Source organism: Tachypleus tridentatus, chromosome 10, assembly GCF_004210375.1.
Source record: "Tachypleus tridentatus isolate NWPU-2018 chromosome 10, ASM421037v1, whole genome shotgun sequence".
Lineage (NCBI taxonomy): Eukaryota > Metazoa > Arthropoda > Merostomata > Xiphosura > Limulidae > Tachypleus > Tachypleus tridentatus.
Genome location: NC_134834.1, coordinates 9,809,875 through 9,832,535, shown reverse-complemented (window position 1 = coordinate 9,832,535; position 22,661 = coordinate 9,809,875). Strand labels below are relative to the sequence as shown.

Below are 22,661 nucleotides of genomic sequence, written 5' to 3'. Positions count from 1 at the left end.
TCAGATATTACAAAACATATACCATGAATATTCGTGCGCTATTCTGATACCAGTGTTAAAATATATTCGATTATTGCTGGTCAGATATTACAAAACATATACCATGAATATTCGTGCGCTATTCCGATACCAGTGCTGTGGGAGCAAATTAACATTTTAATCTACAATAAAACTAGTAAGGGCTAAGCTTCCAACTTTTATTTTGTATTTAATTCGGTTTTTGTGGATATGTGCACAAGCAGGAAAATGTTGGGCCCACTAAAACAAGAAAAGTTGTGTTTATTTTTAAATAACACACTAAAAACGTTTATACACGCAACACGAATTTCAAGTCTTTTTGTCTCTTCTAGACGATTTGTTATGTTATCATGCCAATACTACAGGGTTTGTGCAGGCTTGAAAAATCATGAAATATTAAGTAAACCCTTATTCGTACTCTATTTCTCATTGTTGTTGGATTTCGTGCAAAGCTAATCGTAATTTCTCTAAGTTTTCTAGCCCCCCGCTAGTTTTGAAGGGACAGATTACAGAAGGGAGAGCTAGTCGACATCACGTATCTTGAGCTGTCTTTGTCAAACCGAATAGTTGGATTTGACGGTCACTCTTATAATGCACCCATACCTCCACACGGCTTCACTTTAAAGATAGTTTACGATGTTTAATCGAAAACGTGGTTCTGAGTGAATCTGACGGCTGTTTAGTTTGTGTTTTTGATAGACTGGCGTGCTCTAGTAGTTAGTGCAATCGAGTCGCAATCTGGAAGTGGCAAATTCGAATCCTCATTGCCGAATATGCGTTATAATGTGACGATCAATCCCGCTATTTGTCGGTAAAAGAGTAGTCCAAGAATTGGAGGTGGGTGGTGATGACTAGCTGCCTTTCCTCTAGTCTTACACTGCTAAATTAGGGACGGCTGTAGCAGATAGGCCTCGTGTAACTTTTCGCGAAATTCAAAATAAACAAACAAACCGTTTCTTTTGTTTTCCGAAACTTTGGAATCCCCCCTCCCGATGTCGCACAACACTAGATTGTAACGTGTAGGGGGTTTTCAAAGACAGTTTACTCTCATAATGTTATATCATCTATGAGGAATCAAACATGTTCTTTATAAACATTTAATACCCATATCTTTGTTAATTACAGAGTCTCTAATGACATATTACGCCTATACAATAATAAACTAACAAATCACAGTTTTATAATCATAACAAAGTGGTTTGTGTGGTACTAAGTGTTCGACAGAATAATGGTTTCTAGCACCCCTTCCATATCAAAATAAAACACACCATTACACTTGTAAATTGTATTGTCTTAGTTTATTCTGACTTGGAACAATTTGATAAAATATCTCAATATTACTGCCAGGTCTTGTGTACATAAAAACCAAGTAATTTTACTAATAACATCCACTATTCTAGTCATCACAAATATAAAGTTATTTATTTAATACCATATGGCCGAGAGCGAACTGTAAACAAAAAATAAAAAAAAAACTAATTAGTAATTTCAGGGAAAGAATCCACCTTTCATCTTCAACATTACTTGTTTTTAATTCATCCTTCATCTTCAACATTACTTGTTTTTAATTCATATTTCATCTTCAACATTACTTGTTTTTAATTCATCTTTCATCTTCAACATTACTTGTTTTTAATTCATCTTTCATCTTCAACATTACTTGTTTTTAATTCATCTTTCATCTTCAACATTACTTGTTTTTAATTCATATTTCATCTTCAACATTACTTGTTTTTAATTCATCCTTCATCTTCAACATTAACTGTTTTTAATTCATCTTTCATCTTCAACATTACTTGTTTTTAATTCATCTTTCACCTTCAACATTACTTGTTTTTAATTCATCTTTCATCTTCAACATTACTTGTTTTTAATTCACCTTTCATCTTCAACATTACTTGCTTTTAATTCATCTTTCATCTTCAACATTACTTGTTTTTAATTCATCTTTCATCTTCAACATTACTTGTTTTAATTCATCTTTCATCTTCAACATTACTTGTTTTAATTCATCTTTCATCTTCAACATTACTTGTTTTAATTCATCTTTCATCTTCAACACTACTTGTTTTTAATTCATCTTTCATCTTCAACATTACCTGTTTTTAATTCATCTTTCATCTTCAACATTACTTGTTTTTAATTCATCTTTCATCTTCAACATTACTTGTTTTTAATTCATCTTTCATCTTCAACATTACTTGTTTTAATTCATCTTTCATCTTCAACATTACTTGTTTTTAATTCATCTTTCATCTTCAACACTACCTGTTTTTAATTCATCTTTCATCTTCAACATTACTTGTTTTTAATTCATCTTTCATCTTCAACACCACTTGTTTTTAATTCATCTTTCATCTTCAACATTACTTGTTTTTAATTCATCTTTCATCTTCAACACTACTTGTTTTTAATTCATCTTTCATCTTCAACACTACCTGTTTTAATTCATCTTTCATCTTCAACATTACTTGTTTTTAATTCATCTTTCATCTTCAACACTACTTGTTTTTAATTCATCTTTCATCTTCAACATTACTTGTTTTTAATTCACCTTTCATCTTCAACATTACTTGTTTTTAATTCATCTTTCATCTTCAACATTACTTGTTTTTAATTCATCTTTCAACTTCAACATTACTTGTTTTTAATTCATCTTTCATCTTCAACACTACTTGTTTTTAATTCATCTTTCATCTTCAACATTACTTGTTTTTAATTCATCTTTCATCTTCAACATTACTTGTTTTTAATTCATCTTTCATCTTCAACATTACTTGTTTTTAATTCATCTTTCATCTTCAACACTACCTGTTTTTAATTCATCTTTCATCTTCAACATTACTTGTTCTTCATTCGTTTTCATCTTCAACATTACTTGTTTTTAATTCATCTTTCATCTTCAACGCTACTTGTTCTTCATTCGTTTTCATCTTCAACAATACTTGTTTTTAATTCATCTTTCATCTTCAACATTACTTGTTTTTAATTCATCTTTCATCTTCAACACTACTTGTTTTTAATTCATCTTTCATCTTCAACATTACTTGTTTTTAATTCATCTTTCATCTTCAACACTACCTGTTTTTAATTCATCTTTCATCTTCAACATTACTTGTTTTTAATTCATCTTTCATCTTCAACATTACTTGTTTTTAATTCATCTTTCATCTTCAACATTACTTGTTTTTAATTCATCTTTCATCTTCAACATTACTTGTTTTTAATTCATCCTTCATCTTCAACATTACTTGTTTTTAATTCATCTTTCATCTTCAACATTACTTGTTTTTAATTCATCTTTCATCTTCAACATTACTTGTTCTTCATTCGTCTTTCATCTTCTAAAATTTTTGTTTTTGAATCATTTTTCGTCTTCACTCTAGTTAACAACTGCTAGTGTTACATGTACTTCACTCTAGTTAACAACTGCTAGTGTTACATGTACTTCACTCTAGTTAACAACTGCTAGTGTTACATGTACGTCACTCTACTTAACAACTGGAAGTGTTACATGCACGTCACTCTACTTAACAACTGGTAGTGTTACATGTACTTCACTCTAGTTAACAACTGGTAGTGTTACATGTACTTCACTCAAGTTAACAACTGGTAGTGTTACATGTACTTCACTCAAGTTAACAACTGGTAGTGTTACATGTACTTCACTCTAGTTAACAACTGGTAGTGTTACATGTACTTCACTCTAGTTAACAACTGGTAGTGTTACATGTACTTCACACTAGTTAACAACTGGTAGTGTTACATGTACTTCACTCTAGTTAACAACTGGTAGTGTTACATGTACTTCACTCTAGTTAACAACTGCTAGTGTTACATGTACGTCACTCTAGTTAACAACTGGTAGTGTTACATGTACTTCACTCTAGTTAACAACTGCTAGTGTTAAATGTACTTCACTCTAGTTAACAACTGGTAGTGTTAAATGTACTTCACTCTAGTTTACAACTGGTAGTGTTAAATGTACTTCACTCTAGTTAACAACTGCTAGTGTTACATGTACTTCACTCTAGTTAACAACTGGTAGTGTTAAATGTACTTCACTCTAGTTAACAACTGCTAGTGTTACATGTACGTCACTCTAGTTAACAACTGGTAGTGTTAAATGTACTTCACTCTAGTTTACAACTGGTAGTGTTAAATGTACTTCACTCTAGTTAACAACTGCTAGTGTTACATGTACTTCACTCTAGTTAACAACTGCTAGTGTTACATGTACGTCACTGTAGTTAACAACTGGTAGTGTTAAATGTACTTCACTCTAGTTTACAACTGGTAGTGTTAGATGTACTTCACTCTAGTTTACAACTGGTAGTGTTAAATGTACTTCACTCTAGTTTACAACTGGTAGTGTTAAATGTACTTCACTCTAGTTAACAACTGCTAGTGTTACATGTACTTCACTCTAGTTAACAACTGCTAGTGTTACATGTACGTCACTGTAGTTAACAACTGGTAGTGTTAAATGTACTTCACTCTAGTTTACAACTGGTAGTGTTAAATGTACTTCACTCAAGTTAACAACTGGTTGTGTTACATGCACTTCACTCTAGTTAACAACTGGTAGTGTTACATGTACGTCACTGTAGTTAACAACTGGTAGTGTTAAATGTACTTCACTCTAGTTAACAACTGGTAGTGTTACATGTACTTCACTCTAGTTAACAACTGGTAGTGTTACGTGTACTTCACTCTAGTTAACAACTGGTAGTATTACATGTACTTCACTCTAGTTAACAACTGGTAGTGTTACATGTACTTCACTCTAGTTAACAACTGGTAGTGTTAAATGCACTTCACTCTAGTTAACTCCCTCGACAAAGTTCAAATAAATAATTCATGCTGTTCTCAAACTTTGTTTGAAATTCAACATCTTGTAATTTCTGGACATTGTAAAAAGTTATTGAATTGAGTTGTCTTAAGTAGCGCGGTCTGAATAGAAGGACATCGACCTTTACAGATCGTATTTAACGGGAAAGGTAGAGAACTGTTGTGAATAATTCATTGTTTCTTCCTGATTAGTTTTAATACGTATTACTGCTTTTCTTGTATTAGAGTTTTATTTGTAAATTCATCATACATAATAGCAGTGTTGTTATTTTAAAATCATTCTGTTAGGTCTGCACCGTCAGTGGTTCAGTGGTAAGACAACAGGCAGTATTGTTCCCGTGGTAGGTAGAGCACGTGTCGCTCGCGTGATTTTGGGATTAGCGACAACCAGATTATATTATATTTGTTGTTATAATATTTGTTCCTAAACTTTGATTAAACACCTAATCTATCGATTTTCATCTTGTCAAGTTTTTTTACGTCAAAGATAATTATTTTCCGGTTTTTCGAAGTTAATTAATGTGTTAAATACAGAAGTCTTGTATCAGGAATGTTTGAAAATTCAAGTCAATAGTTCGGGTAGTTTAATTAGTTTGTTCAGCAATCCTTCTGGAAGGATTAGTTTCAAAACTAACTTAATTACTTACTAGTTTGTTGGATTTCATTAAGGTAGCCACTTTCCAGTTATTAATCAAAGTAAGTTTCCTTAATGATGGACCCACTCCTTTCGAGTATGCTGTCCTTCTAACAATTATAGCGAACTGTATAGTGTTAGCTTTAGAAGAACACCTCCCTAACAGAGACCGGACCTTATTAGCTCAGAAATTAGTAAGTATATTAGCATTTCTTTTCACTATATGTTATCTTACAACTACGGGATAAATTACTGTATAAGATAAATCTTTTTTTAAATTGAAGTGAATGTTGGTTTTGGAGACTTTAAAAATCTCTATTATTATACCATAGTTAAATATCACAATGTCCTATCATGTTAAATAAGATGAAGGTATATTATTCCTCACAGTAGGTATGAATATCTCTTTGTGTTTCCTTCGCCATTTTGATATAAATACAATAAAACAGTCCCATAATTATATTAACAACTGTTTCTGTAACTTCCTTCTATTAAATAGCTGCTTAGAAATACGAAAAAAAAAAAAACGTTCATTTTACCTTCAGGAAAAAATAGTTGTTTGAAACAGATTGAATAAGAGATAAAATTTAAGATAAATAATAATTTTGTCGCAAACAAGCACAACTAATTATTACGTAAGAACTTACTAACCACGTCAAATACGTTATAACAATTTACCCGCTATATCAAATGGTATTCTTTCAAAATGTATTAGACAAATTAATTGGTATTTTTCCGAATTTACCATACATATTACGAAAGATATAAAACTTTGAACACAAGCAAAACTTCGTGATATTTTATAATCTGTCAGTCAAATAAATTATCATATTTTTCATGAGCATATCGATCATATTAAGTATTATTCTTTTAGCCACTTCTAACTATATTTCTGTTCCTGATTAGTTTCATCTTAACCAAGTGTTTGTAAGTTCCTTGGAGTAAGTTCATATATCTATCTTTGTCATGTCACTATAAAGTTCATAACTGATTTTTAAAATGTGATCAAATATAGATTTCCTCACGATTAATTTTATAATGGATTCTAGTACTTATTTCAAGTTGTCACAGTTTGTATAACTAATTCGTTAGGAGGACAGCTACTTCAAGTGTTACTGATTACTTAGTCAATTAACTTATTTATCCATATCTTATGAACAGAGTACTTCGATAAATCCAAAGTTATGTATGTGTGTGTGTGAGATCTTTTGTTCCAAAGAGTTGTGACATTCTGAAGATTTGTTGTTATGCTGTAGAGATATAATGATATATTTTATTCAATCAGTAACATACACAAAATGATTTGATAAAGACATGTTAACTATGGCTTAGAATATCAAAATACAGTCTAATTAATCTGTGAACAGCAGCGCGAAATTAGGCTGTGAACAGCAGCGTGAAATTAGTTTGTGAACAGCAGCGCGAAATTAATCTGTGAACAGCAGCGCGAAATTATCTGTGAACAGCAGCGCGAAATTAGGCTGTGAACAGCAGCGCGAAATTAGGCTGTGAACAGCAGCGTGAAATTAGGCTGTGAACAGCAGCGCGAAATTAGGCTGTGAACAGCAGCGCGAAATTAGTTTGTGAACAGCAGCGCGAAATTATCTGTGAACAGCAGCGCGAAATTAGGCTGTGAACAGCAGCGCGAAATTATCTGTGAACAGCAGCGCGAAATTAGGCTGTGAACAGCAGCGCGAAATTAGTTTGTGAACAGCAGCGCGAAATTTTACAACAGACTTTTAACCTGATTCTGTTTTGGTTTCCCTCAAGTTGAAGATTTTAAACATGTTCTTATAGGAGGACACAGAGCCCTATTTTCTGGGCATTTTCTGTGTCGAAGCCTTGTTGAAGATTCTAGCGTTAGGATTTCTCTTACACAAAGGATCATATCTCCGGAACGTTTGGAATATCATGGATTTTGTAGTTGTCGTCACAGGGTAAGTACCAATTTTTGTACCCCCTGGTTCCCCTGTAATTATTGTGTGGTATTTTAAGTTAAGATGAATTCTTCGTTATATGTGTGTAATTATGTTAATTACTCCAGAATTTCTACATCTTTGATTTAATAGGTTCGGGTAGCGAGTAAGACATAACACAAACATTCTGATATCAGATTAACCTAAAAATATCACAACTTTCAAACATCCTGATGTCAGATTAACCTAAAAGTAACACTACTTTCAAACATTCTGATGTCAGATTAACGTAACTTATTCAAAGATCACATTATTGTTAATTGTTCCTTGTTTTATATTTTTTACACACTGTTTCATTCCATAGCTCTTGAGTCCAGTGTATAATACCGTTCACGACTTCTAGAGGGCTAAACGTTTTACCAAAACAGACAGACACTACAGATATCAGTACTTATATTACTATCAAACGTTAGTGTTTGAAGCAATGTATGTATTTCACTTACGATCGTATCTTACTCAAAGCTTCAAAGACATATATGGCGACCATGTTATCTTCCTGTAAAACCTGGTGGTGGTTTTTCCTTCTTTTTACAGGTTTATCACGTCCTATGCGTCGGATATGTTAGAGGTAGACTTGAGAACACTCAGGGCTATAAGAGTTCTGCGGCCCCTGAAACTGGTTTCTGGAATCCCCAGTAAGTACAGAGGATCCAATTATTAATATCATGTGTCGTGTTTCTATAAGGTGTTTTACATGTACGTATTATGGAAACAATCGTATCATGTTTATATACGATCCACTGCTGGCCAAAACCTTAAGGCCAATGAACATAAAGAAAAAATATGCATTTTGCGTTGTTAGACTCAACCACTTATTTGAGTAGAGCTTCGAAAGATGAAAATAAGAAAAGGGAAAATAAAATTAAAAAACGTTTTTAGCATTTAATAGGGAAAATGCGATCACTGTGAAATTAGCCTGAATACTAGATCGTCAAAAGTTTAGACCATACCAAAAAGAAGTCCTAAACAGGGTAGGAAATGCCCAACAAGAGGTCTCAGTAGTGAGTTGCACGGCCGTTATTGTGAATAACTTCAAAAATTCCCTTTGGCATGGTCGATATAAGTGTTTTTAGAAGGCTGGCTGGAATGTTATTCCAAGTGGTGAAGATGGCTTCACGAAGATCATGCACTGTTTGGAACTGACGTCCATTTCTATAGACTTCCCTTGCCATCCACCCTAAACATTTTCAATGGGGTTCAGTTCTGGCGAACACGCTGGATGGTTTTAAAGAAAGAATCACGTTATTCGCCATGAAAAAGTCCTTTGTCCTGCAGGCATTGTGGATTGCAGCGTTGTCCTGCTGAAAGATCCAGTCATTTCCACACAAGCGAGGGCCTTCAATCAGTAAGGGTGCTCTCTCCAACATGCCAATGCAACCAGCTGCTGTTTGACGCCCCTGTATAACCTGAAGCTCCATTGTTCCATGGAAGGAGAAAGCACCCCAGATCATGATGGAACCTCCTCCACTATGTCGTGTAGAAAATGTCTCCGGTGAGATATCCTTATCGTGCCAGTTGGAAGCCATCTGGATCATCCAGGTTAAATATTTTCTCATCAGAAAACAAAACCTTCTTCCACTTTTCTATGTCCCATGTTTGGTGCTTCTCAGCAAAGTTTAACCGAGCTGTTTCGTGGTGTGGAAGAAGGCGTGGCCTTTCAAAACGTTTACGGTTTTTAAAGCCTTTATTTCGTAGATGCCGTCTTATTGTTCTTGAGCTGCATTCTGCGCGTGGTTTGACGATCGGGTGGTGTCTTGCCGGACAACCCGTCGAATCCTCCTGCTCAACGCCGGCGAAATTTTCTCGGACCGACTATTTGAAATTCTCGTTTCGTATCCATCAGGTTTTTTAAGAAATTTGCAACAGCAGTTTTACTACGCCCAATCTCACCAGCGATGGCACGTTGAGAGAGACCTTGCTTTTGCAGCTTGACAATTCTGCCACGTTCAAACTCTGTCAACTTTTTACCATGTTTTTACCCAATGAACACAGGAGATGTTGACAACGCTTATGCTTAAACGCAAATACCTAAATTTCGTATCGTGTTTACCAATTAACGCTTCGTTTCAGCATGGTCTTAAACTTTTGACCAGCTAGTATTTAGGCTAATTTTATAGTGTTCACATTTTTCCTATTAAATACTAAAAAGGTTTTTTATTTTTATTTTTTCCTTTTCTTATTTTCATCTTTCAAAGCTCTACTCAAATAAGTTGTTGAGTCTAACAACGCAAAATGCTATTTCTTCTTTATATTCATTGGCCTTAAGATTTTGGTCAGCAGTGTATTTTACAGGTACTTATTACTGAAACAATCGTGTCATGTTCGTTTAAGATGTTTTACATGTACTTATTTACAATGTAAACAACGTGTCATGTTTGTGTAAGATGTTTTACGTGAACTTATTTATAATGTAAACAACGTGTGATGTCTGTGTATGATGTTTAACATGTACTTATTTATAATGTAAACAACGTGTCATGTTTGTGTAAGATGTTTAACATGTACTTATTTATAATGTAAACAACGTGTCATGTTTGTGTAAGATGTTTTACATGTACTTATTTATAATGTAAACAACGTGTCATGTTTGTGTAAGATGTTTAACATGTACTTATTTATAATGTAAACAACGTGTCATGTTTGTGTAAGATGTTTTACATGTACTTATTTATAATGTAAACAACGTGTCATGTTTGTGTAAGATGTTTTACGTGAACTTATTTATAATGTAAACAACGTGTGATGTCTGTGTAAGATGTTTTACATGTACTTATTTATAATGTAAACAACGTGTCATGTTTGTGTAAGATGTTTTACGTGAACTTATTTATAATGTAAACAACGTGTCATGTTTGTGTAAGATGTTTTACGTGAACTTATTTATAATGTAAACAACGTGCCATGTTTGTGTAAGATGTTTTACATGTACTTATTTACAATGTAAACAACGTGTCATGTTTGTGTAAGATGTTTTACATGTACTTATTTACAATGTAAACAACGTGTCATGTTTGTGTAAGATGTTTTACGTGAACTTATTTATAATGTAAACAACGTGTCATGTTTGTGTAAGATGTTTTACATGTACTTATTTATAATGTAAACAACGTGTCATGTTTGTTGTTCTAAAAGTAACATCCGTATGATAGTTCCTTCCTGTATGGTATTAAAAATAAGATTCTTTTGATCTGTTTTGTTGTGTTAACAAGAGGGAATCCTCAGTAGCCACGGTTCTTCATTTCTTTTGGACATGAGTAGAGAAATTAATCGATAAAACATTTTTGCCTTTTTTATTGGCTGTATTTTTGTACGCCGACATTACCAGCGTGGGGCAACTGTGTGCTCGGTTCGATGTTATTACTCGTAAGAATCTCTACAAGTCTACCCTCCCTGTCACACCAAGCATGCTCGCCCTTTCAGCCATGGGGACGTTATAATGTTGCCAACTATTCGTTGATAAAAGAGTAGCCCAAGAGTTGGCGGTGGGTGGTGATGACAAGCTGCCTTCCCTCTTGTCTTACGCTACTAAGTTAGGGACGGCTAGCGCAGATAGAGCCCTCAAGTAGCTTTGCGCGAAATTCGAAAACAAACCAAACAAGCCCACCCTCATCATTACAATACTTTCAAGACTTGGGCGTGGTCAAATACATTACTGGTAAGGGTACGGTCTCTTGAATCGACATTTATAACTAGACCTCAAATCGTTGAGTAAGTGACTGAGCCAGTGGGCTAAAAGTTTGTACTTGAAAAAAACGAACAAACTCAAAGTCATTTTTCTAACTGTTATGCCGCAGCTAAAATAATATTCCTATGGTCTGTTTTCTCTAAATGTTAAAAATTAGAATTATATGATCTAATCTTCACAGTAATAATTTTTTTAACATGTGAAATATCATGTCTTTAAGAAATAATTTATGAGTTTTTACTCTAAAGGATCTCACGGCGATAAAGATACAAGATATCTTTATTTCTTGTTGAAATCACGACAGTTGTAAAGACATTTTATTGTAATCTATACAAAGACCAGTCAGATAAACTCTTCTTTTTTGTAAGTCCTGAAAATATGAGTGGACAACTTAATAAATAAATATAAAAAACCATAAGAGTGACAACCAAATACAAAGTGGATACACAACCAAATACAAAGTGAATACACAACCAAATACAAAGTGAATACACAACCAAATACAAAGTGAATACACAACCAAATACAAAGTGAATACACATCCAAATACAAAGTGAATACACAACCAAATACAAAGTGAATACACATTTCTAATGTTGCGGTATAGGTATATTCGATAGATGGCGTTGTCTCTAATCGCCCATACTAGCACGAATGGGATCTGTGACCTGTAACGACTATTGATTGATTGAGGATGTTTTTCATGGTATTATTCATTATGTAAATGTATTTCTGGGGTTCTGAATGTCTAGATGCAGGTCAGATTAATCACTGGTCAAGTGTTTGTTACGTTATTAGTTTAATAAAGGATAACGTTTATCCATGAAATATTTCTTTAAATCTCAACACTATATGGATGATAACCTGACCGTCTTCTACTGTTTATATTCCATTAAGAAGTCCTAACTGACCCAGAAATATTAATAGATATCAGTTGAGATACCAAGCATGAGGCCCCCCCCTCAGTGTCACGGCGGTACGTCTGTGGACTCGCATCACTAAAAACCGGGTTTCGATACCATTGGTGAGCAGAGCACAGCTAGCCCATTGTGTAGGTTTGTGCTTAATTCTAAAGAAACAAACAAACTAAGCGTGATTTGTCCTGCTACCTCGAATCTGTAATATCCTCTTCTGCTTGTTTGTTTGTTAGTAAAGTACAAAGCTACACAATGGCTACCGCGGGTATTGAAAACTGGTTTATGTCGTTATTAGATTTAAGACTTGCCGTTGTACCACAAAAAACATTAAAAATTTTACTTTTTAATAACTTTAATTGTATGTTTCTAAACTCGCGAACATTTAGAATTAAGTAAAATAAGTTAAACAACGTCAGTAGGTGCCCCCCAGCGGCACTGTGCTAGAAACTGGGTTTAGATACACGTGGTGGGCAGATCACAGATCTTGTGTAGCTTCGTGTATAATAACAAAAGAATCAATCAATAGTAATCATGGGTATTATTAATTATAGGAGATATAATTTCGTAATTAAAATAAGAGTTGTCAGATGTAATTATAACAGGAGTTATTATGGTGTAATTAAATGAAAGAAACATTAATACTGTGAAAACTACCATTAAGTTGTGCTTAACATTACATTAGTTCTTAACAGCACGTAAGTTACTGATTACCACCTGATTCCAGGTTTGTTACCTTTTACAGGTCTTCAAGTAGTCTTAAAGTCCATAATTAAGGCTATGGCACCTCTCCTCCAAATAGGTCTTCTGGTGTTGTTCGCTATTGTCATTTTTGCAATTATAGGACTCGAGTTTTATAACGGTGTTCTCCACAAAACGTGTTACAGTCTGAGGAAGAACGGTAAGTGTAAATATCTTTGTCTGATAACGGTGTTCTCCACAAAACGTGTTACAGTCTGAGGAAGAGCGGTAAGTGTAAATATCTTTGTCTGATAACGGTGTTCTACACAAAACGTGTTACAGTCTGAGGAAGAACGGTAAGTGTAGATATCTTTGTCTGATAACGGTGTTCTCCACAAAACGTGTTACAGTCTGAGGAAGAGCGGTAAGTGTAAATATCTTTGTCTGATAACGGTGTTCTACACAAAACGTGTTACAGTCTGAGGAAGAACGGTAAGTGTAGATATCTTTGTCTCATAACGGTGTTCTACACAAAACGTGTTACAGTCTGAGGAAGAACGGTAAGTGTAAATATCTTTGTCTGATAACGGTGTTCTCCACAAAACGTGTTACAGTCTGAGGAAGAACGGTAAGTGTAAATATCTTTGTCTGAAACCATGTTACACGAACAAAGACAGTGAATGTGACTATTTTTTTCACCGTAAAATAGGTTTGATTATTCTCGCGCTTCATAGTGGCAAAAAGAACGAATTTAATTATATTTTCACTTCACAATAGGAGCATAGTGTACTTATTGTTGTTCTTACATAACAATGGAAAGTACAGTGAAGTTGTTTATCATTTTCACTTAACAATGGAAAGTGCAGTGAAGTTGTTTATCATTTTCACTTAACAATGGAAAGTACAGTGACGTTGTTTATCATTTTCACTTAACAATGGAAAGTACAGTGAAGTTGTTTATCATTTTCATTTAACAATGGAAAGTACAGTGAAGTTGTTTATCATTTTCACTCAACAATGGAAAGTACAGTGAAGTTGTTTATCATTTTCATTTAACAATGGAAAGTGCAGTGAAGTTGTTTATCATTTTCATTTAACAATGGAAAGTGCAGTGAAGTTGTTTATCATTTTCACTCAACAATGGAAAGTACAGTGAAGTTGTTTATCATTTTCATTTAACAATGGAAAGTGCAGTGAAGTTGTTTATCATTTTCACTTAACAATGGAAAGTACAGTAAAGTTGTTTATCATTTTCACTTAACAATGGAAAGTACAGTGAAGTTGTTTATCATTTTCACTTAACAATGGAAAGTACAGTGAAGTTGTTTATAATTTTCACTCAACAATGGAAAGTACAGTGAAGTTGTTTAACATTTTCACTTAACAATGGAAAGTACAGTAAAGTTGTTTATCATTTTCACTCAACAATGGAAAGTGCAGTAAAGTTGTTTATCATTTTCACTTAACAATGGAAAGTGCAGTGAAGTTGTTTATCATTTTCACTCAACAATGGAAAGTGCAGTAAAGTTGTTTATAATTTTCACTCAACAATGGAAAGTGCAGTGAAGTTGTTTATCATTTTCACTCAACAATGGAAAGTGCAGTGAAGTTGTTTATCATTTTCACTTAACAATGGAAAGTACAGTGAAGTTGTTTATCATATTCACTCAACAATAGAAAGTACAGTGAAGTTGTTTATCATTTTCACTTAACAATGGAAAGTGCAGTGAAGTTGTTTATCATTTTCACTTAACAATGGAAAGTGCAGTAAAGTTGTTTATCATTTTCACTTAACAATGGAAAGTGCAGTGAAGTTGTTTATCATTTTCACTTAACAATGGAAAGTGCAGTGAAGTTGTTTATCATTTTCACTTAACAATGGAAAGTGCAGTGAAGTTGTTTATCATTTTCACTTAACAATGGAAAGTACAGTGAAGTTGTTTATCATTTTCACTTAACAATGGAAAGTACAGTGAAGTTGTTTATCATTTTCACTTAACAATGGAAAGTACAGTGAAGTTGTTTATCATTTTCACTTAACAATGGAAAGTGCAGTGAAGTTGTTTATCATTTTCACTTAACAATGGAAAGTACAGTGAAGTTGTTTATCATTTTCACTTAACAATGGAAAGTACAGTGAAGTTATTTATCATTTTCAATCAACAATGGAAAGTACAGTGAAGTTGTTTATCATTTTCACTCAACAATGGAAAGTACAGTAAAGTTGTTTATCATATTCACTCAACAATTGAAAGTGCAGTGAAGTTGTTTATCATTTTCACTTAACAATGGAAAGTGCAGTGAAGTTGTTTATCATTTTCACTCAACAATGGAAAGTGCAGTGAAGTTGTTTATCATTTTCACTCAACAATGGAAAGTACAGTAAAGTTGTTTATCATTTTCACTTAACAATGGAAAGTGCAGTGAAGTTGTTTATCATTTTCACTCAACAATGGAAAGTGCAGTGAAGTTGTTTATCATTTTCACTCAACAATGGATAGTACAGTAAAGTTGTTTATCATTTTCACTTAACAATGGAAAGTACAGTGAAGTTGTTTATCATTTTCACTTAACAATGGAAAGTACAGTGAAGTTGTTTATCATTTTCACTTAACAATGGAAAGTACAGTAAAGTTGTTTATCATTTTCACTTAACAATGGAAAGTACAGTGAAGTTGTTTATCATTTTCACTTAACAATGGAAAGTGCAGTGAAGTTGTTTATAATTTTCACTCAACAATGGAAAGTGCAGTGAAGTTGTTTATAATTTTCACTCAACAATGGAAAGTACAGTAAAGTTGTTTATAATTTTCACTCAACAATGGAAAGTACAGTGAAGTTGTTTATCATTTTCACTTAACAATGGAAAGTGCAGTGAAGTTGTTTATCATTTTCACTCAACAATGGAAAGTACAGTGAAGTTGTTTATCATTTTCACTTAACAATGGAAAGTGCAGTAAAGTTGTTTATCATTTTCACTTAACAATGGAAAGTGCAGTGAAGTTGTTTATCATTTTCACTTAACAATGGAAAGTATAGTGAAGTTGTTTATCATTTTCACTCAACAATGTAAAGTACAGTAAAGTTGTTTATCATTTCACTTAACAATGGAAAGTACAGTGAAGTTGTTTGTCATTTTCACTTAACAATGGAAAGTGCAGTGAAGTTGTTTATCATTTTCACTTAACAATGGAAAGTATAGTGAAGTTGTTTATCATTTTCACTCAACAATGTAAAGTACAGTAAAGTTGTTTATCATTTTCACTTAACAATGGAAAGTACAGTGAAGTTGTTTATCATTTTCACTTAACAATGGAAAGTGCAGTAAAGTTGTTTATCATTTTCACTTAACAATGGAAAGTATAGTGAAGTTGTTTATCATTTTCACTCAACAATGTAAAGTACAGTAAAGTTGTTTATCATTTTCACTTAACAATGGAAAGTACAGTAAAGTTTTTTATAATTTTCACTCAACAATCGAAAGTACAGTGAAGTTGTTTATCATTTTCACTCAACAATGGAAAGTACAGTGAAGTTGTTTATCATTTTCACTTAACAATGGAAAGTGCAGTGACGTTGTTTAACATTTTCACTTAACAATGGAAAGTGCAGTGAAGTTGTTTATCATTTTCACTTAACAATGGAAAGTGCAGTAAAGTTGTTTATTGTGCTTACTTAAGAAATCGCAGATCAAGTTTATTTATGAGTATCTATAAAGGGGTGCGAACCGAGAGATCTCGGATCCACAATCCGACATGTTAACCAGTAATACTATATACTGTTTCATCGCGTGACGTATCAAATATCATTTCATTTAAGTTTCAAATGTCACCTAACGCCTTCTTCTCGATTGCCCATTTATTGTGAACGTTTGTCTATTTACGTAGCTAAATCGATTTCTACTTAAGATAAAGTTACAAATGACGTGGATCAAACCATGTGGGGGGAGAGCAAAAGGAAAAAAAACATCTCGTTCGTTCTTACTAAAATAATTATCATACAGTCTGCAAAATTTATATGTTTGTGTTAACGTGTTAAAGAAAATATATTGAATATCTTTGAACATAAAGAGATACAGTTTGTATGTGTTAAGTCATCCAAAGGCGTATGTTAAGTCATCCAAAAGTATGTGTTAAGTCATCCAAAGGCGTATGTTAAGTCATCCAAAGGTATGTGTTAAGTCATCCAAAGGTGTGTGTTAAGTCATCCAAAGGTATGTGTTAAGTCATCCAAAGGTATGTGTTAGGTCATCCAAAGGTATGTGTTAAGTCATCCAAAGGTGTGTGTTAAGTCATCCAAAGGTATGTGTTAAGTCATCCAAAGGTGTGTGTTAAGTCATCCAAAGGTGTGTGTTAAGTCATCCAAAGTAATGTGTTAAGTCATCGGAAATACTTTTCAAATCGTCACTGACGAGGATTTTTAAAAAGCGTCATCGTATCGTGCGACATCTACCAATTTGAAAAGCGTAAAACGAAGTTAGTGTCTCACACGACTTTATTTGCCGTTAAATACAGTCGGTAAGTGATGCATAACGTCACGTGGTGTTTTCACCCAATGAATGACACTGCGTTGTAGGAGTGTGGGTGGCCAAGTTGTCGTGCCTAAAATTAAATATCTTGGTACGTGGTTCTCGTCCCGCTCTACACTGTGTTGTAACAGTGATGGTTAAGTGCTTTTATTATATCACAGTAGCTCGAGACTGTGCAGCGGATGCTGTTAACTGGCTGTCCCACCTGTACAAAATTACTGGGCAGCTAGAGCAGAGAGTACTTGTGTAACTATGGCTGGCTAGAGCAGAGAGTACTTGTGTAACTATGGCTGGCTAGAACAGAGAGTACTTGTGTAACTATGGCAGGCTGGAGCAGAGAGCACTTGTGTAACTGTGGCTGGATAGAGCAGAGAGTACTTGTGTAACTATGGCTGGCTAGAGCAGAGAATACTTGTGTAACTATGGCTGGCTAGAGCAGAGAGTACTTGTGTAACTATGGCTGGCTAGAGCAGAGAGTACTTGTGTAACTATGGCTAGCTAGAACAGAGAGTACTTGTGTAACTATGGCTGGCTAGAGCAGAGAGTACTTGTGTAACTATGGCTAGCTAGAACAGAGAGTACTTGTGTAACTATGGCTGGCTAGAACAGAGAGTACTTGTGTAACTATGGCTGGATAGAGCAGAGAGTACTTGTGTAACTATGGCTGGCTAGAGCAGAGAGTACTTGTGTAACTATGGCTGGCTAGAGCAGAGAGTACTTGTGTATCTATGGCTGGCTAGAGCAGAGAGTACTTGTGTATCTATGACTGGCTAGAGCAGAGAGTACTTGTGTAACTATGGCTTGCTAGAGCAGAGAGTACTTGTGTAACTATGGCTGGCTAGAGCAGAGAGTACTTGTGTATCTATGGCTGGCTAGAGCAGAGAGTACTTGTGTAACTGTGGCTGGCTAAAAGCAGAGAGTACTTGTGTATTTATGGCTGGCTAGAGCAGAGAGTACCTGTGTAACTTATGGCTGGCTAGAGCAGAGAGTACTTGTGTATCATGACTGAAACAGAGCAGAGAGTACTTGTGTAATCTATGACTGGCTAGAGCAGAGAGTACTTGTGTAACTATGGCTTTGCTAGAGCAGAGAGTACTTGTGTAACTATGGCTGGCTAGAGCAGAGAGTACTTGTGTGTATCTATGGCTGGCTAGAGCAGAGAGAGTACTTGTGTAACTGTGGCTGGCTAGAGCAGAGAGGTACTTGTGTGTGTTATGGCTGGCTAGAGCAGAGAGTACCTTGTGTAACTATGGCTGGCTAGAGCAGAGAGTACTTGTGTATCTATGACTGGCTAGAGCAGAGGTACTTGTGTAACTATGGCTTGCTAGAGCAGAGAGTACTTGTGTAACTATGGCTGGCTAGAGCAGAGAGTACTTGTGTATCTATGGCTGGCTAGAGCAGAGAGTACTTGTGTAACTGTGGCTGGCTAGAGCAGAGAGTACTTGTGTATTTATGGCTGGCTAGAGCAGAGAGTACCTGTGTAACTATGGCTGGCTAGAGCAGAGAGTACTTGTGTATCTATGACTGGCTAGAGCAGAGAGTACTTGTGTAACTATGGCTTGCTGCTAGCAGAGAGTACTTGTGTAACTATGGCTGGATGGAGCAGAGAGTACTTGTGTAACTATGGCTGGCTAGAGCAGAGAGTACTTGTGTAACTATGGCTGGCTAGAACAGAGAGTACTTGTGTAACTATGGCTGGATAGAGCAGAGAGTACTTGTGTAACTATGGCTGGCTAGAACAGAGAGTACTTGTGTAACTATGGCTGGCTAGAACAAAGAGTAATTGTGTAACTATGGCTGGCTAGAGCAGAGAGTACTTGTGTAACTATGGCTGGCTAGAGCAGAGAGTACTTGTGTAACTATGGCTGGCTAGAGTAGAGAGTACTTGTGTAACTATGGCTAGCTAGAGCAGAGAGTACTTGTGTAACTATGGCTGGCTAGAGCAAAGAGTAATTGTGTAACTATGGCTGGCTAGAGCAGAGAGTACTTGTGTAACTATGGCTAGCTAGAGCAGAGAATACTTGTGTAACTGTGGCTGGATAAAGCAGAGAGTACTTGTGTAACTGTGGCTGGCTAGAGCAGAGAGTACTTGTGTAACTGTGGCTGGATAAAGCAGAGAGTACTTGTGTAACTGTGGCTGGCTAGAGCAGAGAGTACTTGTGTAACTATGGCTAGCTAGAACAGAGAGTACTTGTGTAACTATGGCTGGCTAGAGCAGAGAGTACTTGTGTAACTATGGCTGGCTAGAGCAGAGAGTACTTATGTGACTGTGGCTGGATAGAGCAGAGAGTACTTGTGTAACTATGGCTGGCTAGAGCAGAGAGTACTTCTGTAACTGTGGCTGGCTAGAGCAGAGAGTACTTGTGTATCTATGGCTGGCTAGAGCAGAGAGTACTTGTGTAACTATGGCTGGCTAGAGCAGAGAGTACTTGTGTAACTATGGCTGGATAGAGCAGAGAGTACTTGTGTAACTATGGCTGGCTAGAGCAGAGAGTACTTGTGTAACTGTGGCTGGTTAGAGCAGAGAGTATCTGTGTAACTATGGCTGGCTAGAGCAGAGAGTACTTGTGTATCTATGACTGGCTAGAGCAGAGAGTACTTGTGTAACTATGGCTTGCTAGAGCAGAGAGTACTTGTGTAACTATGGCTGGATAGAGCAGAGAGTACTTGTGTAACTATGGCTGGCTAGAGCAGAGAGTACTTGTGTAACTATGGCTGGCTAGAACAGAGAGTACTTGTGTAACTATGGCTGGATAGAGCAGAGAGTACTTGTGTAACTATGGCTGGCTAGAACAGAGAGTACTTGTGTAACTATGGCTGGCTAGAGCAAAGAGTAATTGTGTAACTATGGCTGGCTAGAGCAGAGAGTACTTGTGTAACTATGGCTGGCTAGAGCAGAGAGTACTTGTGTAACTATGGCTGGCAAGAGTAGAGAGTACTTGTGTAACTATGGCTGGCTAGAGCAGAGAGTACTTGTGTAACTATGGCTGGCTAGAGCAGAGAGTACTTGTGTAACTATGGCTGGCTAGAGCAGAGAGTACTTGTGTAACTGTGACTGGCTAGAGCAAAGAGTAATTGTGTAACTATGGCTGGCTAGAGCAGAGAGTACTTGTGTAACTATGGCTAGCTAGAGCAGAGAGTACTTGTGTAACTATGGCTGGCTAGAGCAGAGAGTACTTGTGTAACTATGGCTAGCTAAAGCAGAGAGTACTTGTGTAACTATGGCTGGATAGAGCAGAGAGTACTTGTGTAACTATGGCTGGCTAGAGCAGAGAGTACTTGTGTAACTATGGCTGGCTAGAACAGAGAGTACTTGTGCAACTATGGCTGGCTAGAGCAAAGAGTAATTGTGTAACTATGGCTGGCTAGAGCAAAGAGTAATTGTGTAACTATGGCTGGCTAGAGCAGAGAGTACTTGTGTAACTATGGCTAGCTAGAGCAGAGAGTACTTGTGTAACTATGGCTGGCTAGAGCAGAGAGTACCTGTGTAACTATGGCTGGCTAGAGCAGAGAGTACTTGTGTAACTGTGGCTGGCTAGAGCAGAGAGTACCTGTGTAACTATGGCTGGCTAGAGCAGAGAGTACTTTTGTATCTATGACTGGCTAGAGCAGAGAGTACTTGTGTAACTATGGCTGCTAGAGCAGAGAGTACTTGTGTAACTATGGCTGGATAGAGCAGAGAGTATTTGTGTAACTATGGCTGGCTAGAACAGAGAGTACTTGTGTAACTGTGGCTGGATAGAGCAGAGAGTACTTGTGTAACTATGGCTGGCTAGAGCAGAGAGTACTTGTGTAAGTATGGCTGGCTAGAGCAGAGAGTACTTGTGTAACTGTGACTTGCTAGAGCAGAGAGTACTTGTGTAACTATGGCTTGCTAGAGCAGAGAGTACTTGTGTAACTATGGCTGGCTAGAGCAGAGAGTACTTGTGTAACTATGGCTGGCTAGAGCAGAGAGTACTTGTGTAACTATGGCTGGCTAGAACAGAGAGTACTTGTGTAACTATGGCTGGATAGAGCAGAGAGTACTTGTGTAACTATGGCTGGCTAGAGCAGAGAGTACTTGTGTAACTATGGCTGGCTAGAACAGAGAGTACTTGTGTAACTATGGCTGGATAGAGCAGAGAGTACTTGTGTAACTATGGCTGGCTAGAACAGAGAGTACTTGTGTAACTATGGCTGGCTAGAGCAAAGAGTAATTGTGTAACTATGGCTGGCTAGAGCAGAGAGTACTTGTGTAACTATGGCTGGCTAGAGCAGAGAGTACTTGTGTAACTATGGCTGGCAAGAGCAGAGAGTACTTGTGTAACTATGACTGGCTAGAGCAGAGAGTACTTGTGTAACTATGGCTGGCTAGAGCAGAGAGTACTTGTGTAACTATGGCTGGCTAGAGCAGAGAGTACTTGTGTAACTGTGACTGGCTAGAGCAAAGAGTAATTGTGTAACTATGGCTGGCTAGAGCAGAGAGTACTTGTGTAACTATGGCTGGCTAGAGCAGAGAGTACTTGTGTAACTATGGCTGGCTAGAGCAGAGAGTACTTGTGTAACTATGGCTAGCTAAAGCAGAGAGTACTTGTGTAACTATGGCTGGATAGAGCAGAGAGTACTTGTGTAACTATGGCTGGCTAGAGCAGAGAGTACTTGTGTAACTATGGCTGGCTAGAACAGAGAGTACTTGTGCAACTATGGCTGGCTAGAGCAAAGAGTAATTGTGTAACTATGGCTGGCTAGAGCAGAGAGTAATTGTGTAACTGTGGCTGGATAAAGCAGAGAGTACTTGTGTAACTATGGCTAGCTAAAACAGAGAGTACTTGTGTAACTATGGCTGGCTAGAGCAGAGAGTACTTGTGTAACTGTGGCTGGCTAGAGCAGAGATTACTTGTGTAACTATGGCTGGCTAGAGCAGAGAATACTTGTGTAACTATGACTGGCTAGAGCAGAGAGTACTTGTGTAACTATGGCTGGCTAGAGCAGAGAGTACTTGTGTAACTATGGCTGGATAGAGCAGAGAGTACTTGTGTAACTGTGGCTGGATAAAGCAGAGAGTACTTGTGTAACTATGGCTGGCTAGAGCAGAGAGTACTTGTGTAACTATGGCTGGCTAGAGCAGAGAGTACTTGTGTAACTGTGGCTGGATAAAGCAGAGAGTACTTGTGTAACTATGGCTGGCTAGAGCAGAGAGTACTTGTGTAACTATGGCTGGCTAGAGCAGAGAGTACTTGTGTAACTGTGGCTGGCTAGAGCAGAGAGTACTTGTGTAACTGTGACTTGCTAGAGCAGAGAATACTTGTGTAACTGTGGCTGGATAGAGCAGAGAGTACTTGTGTATCTATGGCTGGCTAGAGCAGAGAGTACTTGTGTAAGTATGGCTGGCTAG

General features: G+C 36.3%; 1 pseudogene; it reads left to right on the top strand.

The window, feature by feature from the left end:
- The first annotated feature begins 5,596 nt into the window (after nt 1–5,596).
- Nucleotides 5,597–22,661, top strand: part of LOC143227944 (voltage-dependent calcium channel type A subunit alpha-1-like) — a 56,047-nt pseudogene continuing 38,982 nt past the window's right edge.